The following is a 5,772-nucleotide window of genomic DNA, read 5'->3' on the forward strand; positions in this document are numbered from 1 at the left end:
TTCTCATCATACAACTTTGGATTCCCTTTTTCTTTGGTAACCGAAAATCTCTTCCTTAGTTGTGTTAAAATTTGTCCTATAAAGTATCTCATTTATCTGTGTCACATTTGCATGCAGATTTTCCTCCTTAAAGCAATATAAATAACAAATATACACCAGAGAAGATACAGAGGACCAGGCCTGGTAGGGGCTGGAAATACATAGATGAAAAATGATAGTCCCTGCTCTTTTATATTTTACTGCAATCCAGGGCGTGGAAGTGACTTGGGTCACACAGCTAGTAAGTATCTAAGACTATATTTGAAATCCTGACTCCAGAACAGGTGCTCTATCTGCTGTGCTGCTGGCTGATGTTTATCTTATAATTAAGGGACAGTGAGAAGGGCAAAGAAAAGGTAGTGAGTGAATAGCTGAGATATTGTGCATAGGAGAATGAAATTTAAAAATTGTAGAGAGTTCAAATGCAGATTAAACTAGATCAAGTTTTCTTCAACTTTTTCCACTGGTGATTCCTTCTCACCAGAGAAATTTTTATATAACTTCACCTATATAGGTGTATAAAACATTTACTCATAATAAATCTTAATTACATGACCCTCACATTCAGTTATGAGATCTTTTATGGGGTTGAGAACCATAGTTTAAGAAGATGAAGAGTAGATGACCTTGGAGATACTTTATGGCTCTGAGAGTCTGTGATTCTATGAACCCAATACCTAAAGAATAAACTACAAATTTTGTCTAGGTGACTTGTCAGGTCCAGGTTATGAAACTCAGCATTTGAGTTCCAAATGAGCTGAGGGAAGGATGTTCCAGGGGTTACTTTCGATAACTATTTGTAGTCTTTTGTAAGTACGTATAATGTAAATAATGTTTTACAAGTAATATAATATAAATTTATGAGGGTGGATATGATTCCCACACCCCAATTCATTTTATAAAGTCACAAATAGCAAAGAGTAGATAACAGAGGTAAGGAGGTATTAACCTTTTAGTGATCACTTTACAAGATATGAACATCCCTCTAATTGAAACAGAAACAACTTGATTGGCTAAGCAAAAATAATAATAATTTTATAAATCTAGATATAGTTAAGCTCTGAGATATTAGAGAGATTATCTCCATTCAAGTCTATGACTGCATAGAGGAAGAATCTAGTGCCTGAGGGAAGCATGCTCATAGAGTGAAAGGGTTCTCTCCTTCTTAGTCATGTTCCTTTGAAATGGAGTCATTCAATGGGTAAGAGACAGTGAATCCAGGAGGGTGCAAGGTTACTCTTTTCTAATGAACATAAATCCAGAGAGGCAATCCTTGGAGGGAGGGAACATCATTAAGTAATGAGACCCCTAAAAGCGGAGAAAAAAGCCAGTCATGAAGAAGAACAGACCCTGGGAACCCCACCTAACATCCCACCTAGCAAGAACACTGCACCCAAAGGGAATCACTTGTGGATTATGAGGACAGAAAGCTCTTTCCATCCCTGTAGCACTAGGAACCTTAAGTTGCTTTTGTCATACATGTATCCTACACGTGTGCCTCATTATCACTGAACTTTAAATTTTAGTCCACTGTTCCCATAGAGGCTATATCTATTTGTGGGAAAGTGCCCCAGGTTTATGTGAAGAGGGAAATACCTTGACGTTATAGTATTTTTTCTTCTGTGCCATTTTAGTAAATGTAGTTGAATTAATTGTTGATATTTATTGGATAAATATTGAATATTTATTACTGGACACTGTTAATTAGCGGGTAATTGTTCATGGAAAACACACCAATGGGGGCTCATGAGCTACAGTAGTAAGTAGAAATCCACAGGATTTCTCTTAATATCCAAGATAGCATCCAATGCTCAAATGCAAATGCTGGTCAGGGATGTAACCCCAGAGAGGATATTATAGTATATTTACAAACTTGATTTCCTAATAGTCCTGTGAGGTAAGTAAACAAAAGATATGCACAAAATTGTGTGAAGCATTCATTCATTCAAGTCACTTCAGGAGTAGCTGAGTGGTGCAATGGATAGAGCACCAGGAAGATCCAACCTCAGAAAGACTTCTGGACTCAGACACTTATTAGCTATGCGATCCTGAGCAAATCACTTAAACTCTGTCAGCCTCAGTTTTCTCATTTGTAAAATGGATATTATAATAATAAGATCTATATCCCAAGGTTGTTGTGAGACTCAAATGAGACAATAGTTGTAAAGTGTTTCACACAGTACCTGGGATGGTACATGTTAACTATGATTATTGTTGTTGTTATTTCAAAAGGAAAGGGGTGCTAATAAATAAAAGTTGAGGAAGGAAAATCAGCCAAGGTTTTATATAGGGGATGACACCTCATCTGTGTTTTAAAAAAAGTTAGGGTGCTTGCTTCAGCAGCACATATACTAAAATTGGAACAATACAGAGAAGATTAGCATGACTCCTGTGCAAGGAGGACATGAAAATTTATGAAGAAGAAAGTTAGGGATTCTATAAAGCTGAACTGAAGAGGGAATGCCCTCCACTGAGGCAGAAGAGGCAATACCATGCATGGGGAACATCTTGTAAACTATTCTAGCTGGAATGGATTATGCAAGAAGTTGAATAATATGCCTTAGAAGAGTAGATGGAAATCAGACTATGGAAGGCTTTAAATGTTCGTCTGACCAAAATAAATAAATATGTTTTAAATGGGGAGAAAATGACAACCCAAGGATTTTGTATTTTATCTTGGGTACAATAGGGACCAACTGAAGATTTTTGAGGAGGGGAGCAAGATGGTCAGATATAAGTTTTAGAGGAATCTCAATTTGGTAGTTAAGGGGAGAATGGATCAGAGAAGAGGTTGGGGGTAGGGATATCAATTAGGAGGCTCTTTCAATAACCTAGACCAGAGATGATAAGGACCAGGATGGTTGTTTGATCAGAAAGAAAGCGGCAGAAGGGAAGAGTGATTAGAGAGGACACTACCACTGATAAGATGTGGAAGGGGCTGAGAAGCCTCAAGCAATCCAGGACTGTAAATGTGGGTGACTTGAAGAATGGTGGTGCTCTCAAGAAAAATAGAATATGGAGAAGACAAGCAGGAAAAACGACGTGCATTTCCAACATATTATATTGACGATAACTAGGAAATACGCAATTGGAAGAGTTTAGCAGGTAATTGGATCAGAAGAGAGATTAAGGGCTGTGTTTATAGATTTGGGAATCATCTGCACAGAGATGATAATTGAACTCATGGGAGCTAATGAGAGCAATAGTGTTCTATCTCCATTTTTTTTTTCAGGATCACAGAATTGTAGCACTTAGAAGGGTTTTTCAAGATGACAATAGAGTCCAATATCTTCATTAAAAAAAAAAACAACTCATGCTGCCTTTTCTTTTTCCATCCTAGCGATAAGATGGAAAAATATATATGTATATAATTGAAATATATGTAGAAATTTTAATTAATAGATTTAATTATTTAGTTAATATAAAATATGTATATATAATATTCAGACTCCCAATGATCATCTCCCTTATAACAAAGAAAAATCATTAAGCAAAACCAATCAACAGTGTTTGCAGTTACCACATCTAACAGTGTTTGCAATGTCCCACAAAGGCTCTTTTTTCTTTGTCAAAAAGTAGATTAATTCCCTTAATATTCTGGGACCCAAACTAGTCATCATAAACACTTGTTTTCATGGTTTTTGGTTGTTTGATTGGTTGGTTTTTGTTGAGCAATTAGGGTTAAGTGACCTGTCCAGAGTCACGCAAACACCCTTAAGTGTCTGAGGTCACATTTGAACTCAGGTCCTCCTGACTTCAGGACTGATGCTCTATCCACAGTGCACTTAGCAGCCCCCTTCATGGTTTTTTTTTTTTCTTTTGTTTTTTACGTCCAGGGCTGCTAGGTGGCGCCATAGTGCCTAGAGCGCTAAGCTTGGAATCTAGCACAAATTGGAGCTTAGACACACTTAGCAAAATGATGCTGGGCAAGTCCCTTAGCCCCGTTTTCCTCAGTTTCCTCATCTGAAAAATTAGCCGGAGGAGGAAACACCAACCGCTCCAGTATCTTGGCCAAGAAAACTGGAATTGGGGTCAGGGAGAGTCAGACCAGACCGAAAGAGCATATGCGGCCCTTCTAATTCTGCTCATTTTACTCTATCAGTTCATCATGTTGCCGCCCAGGGTCCCCCCTTTCCATAGGAGGACGGGAATTTAAGTGCTCCAAGTGGCCAGCTGGTGAGGGGGATTCAGACCCAGACTCCCTGCCCCCTCCCGCCTCAGCGCCATCTCCACTGACTACCCGACTCCCTTTGTCCTTCTGGCCCTCATCCCGGGCATGAACCCCTTTTATCGGCCTTTCCTGACCCCCCTCCTCATCAGAATTTACTCCAAGTTGCCTTCTCTCTGGACCCCCCATTTGCTGCTGGAATCACTCTCACTAATTAGCTCATGATTAAGTGATAATGGCTTATTAGGGGCTTTTGATGTCTTAATTCATGAGTTAATGCATGGGGCAATTTCCAGGACTGTGGAAGGCAAGGGAAAGGAGTTTTGCAGCAAGAGGGAGACTGTTCCCATTAGGACAGCCATTACATATTGCCTCTAAGTTTCTGGGTAGGTTTATTCCTCTACAAATTAGTGGGAGACACTCAACTCTGCGGCACATCCTCCAAACCCCCAGTTCCCCACTGTCTCCTCCTCTCCCCCAGGGAAGGGGTATGAAAATGATATAGCCTTTCTCCTGACTCAAGGTCAACTGCTCTTGATACTATCCCCCTCTTAAGTGGTCCAGCATCTCCACAGGAGAAGAGAAGGAGAAGCAGAAAGAGAAGAAGGGAAAGAAGAAATGAAAAAAAGAAGCAGAGAGGAGAGAAGAAGAGGAAAGGAGAGCAGGAGAGAGAAGGAGAGAAGGGAAGAGAAGGAGAGAGGAGGGGAGAGAGGGCAAAAGAGATGGGGAGGGGAAAGGAGAGAGGTCCATATGTACATCTTTATCCTTGTGGCCTCTCCTGCTAGAATGTAAAGTCCTTGCAAGCAGGGATTGTTTCATTCATTGTATTTGCATTGCCAGTATTTTGCCACACAGTACCCTGCATAGAGTAGGTGCTCAATAAATACTTACTGAATTTAATTAAATTGAAGGTGATTAAACTCAAGAAATACTTATTGAATTTAATTAAATTGAAGGTGATTGAGCTTATAAAGTTGTATCAAGGCAAAAACCTTGAAATCTGGCCCTAAATGACCTCATCAGGGTCATTGCTTTCAAAAAGGCCTCTTGGTGCTACTAAGACGACAGTGTTGGAAACCACTAAAGAATTTCAAGGTAAATTAATTCTCTGAGAGGTCTCTGGCTGCCAGGCTCCTGTGGGTTTGAGGCAGCTGCTTCTGGCCTCTAATGAGAAATTCCGTGGTTGCATCTGGTCACACATGTTGCCCTCCATGAATACATTTGGCTCTTGGCCTGAATCAATCTGGCTTTGGTCCAGTTGCCCCCAGGTAACTTTCAAAGACACTGGGATGACATGGTGTGTATTGTCCAGCTACAACTCACCAGTTCTGTGACTTTGGCAAATCATTTAACCTCCTGAAGATTCATCTGTTGAGTTGTTAATGATCTGATACCCTCAAAGAATCATTGGAGAGCTCAATTGGTGTAATGGGCACAAGAAAACTGTAGGATGCTATAGAAAAACAAAGTTATTATCATTATGGATTCAGGAGAATATGGACTGGGACAAACTTTTTCTTTTATCTTTACAAGAATCCCAGTATATGAAAATCTGGTTTTACATG

The 5,772-nt window shown here is 39.7% G+C and overlaps 1 non-coding gene across 1 annotated transcript; it reads left to right on the top strand.

Moving 5' to 3' along the window:
* The first annotated feature begins 2,366 nt into the window (after nucleotides 1-2,366).
* On the top strand, nucleotides 2,367-2,478 carry LOC111718696. The gene has a single exon (XR_002769204.2). It is a non-coding gene; the product is annotated as a U6 spliceosomal RNA (small nuclear RNA).
* The last annotated feature ends 3,294 nt before the right edge of the window (nucleotides 2,479-5,772 follow it).

This window comes from Sarcophilus harrisii, chromosome 2 (assembly GCF_902635505.1).
Source record: "Sarcophilus harrisii chromosome 2, mSarHar1.11, whole genome shotgun sequence".
NCBI lineage: Eukaryota > Metazoa > Chordata > Mammalia > Dasyuromorphia > Dasyuridae > Sarcophilus > Sarcophilus harrisii.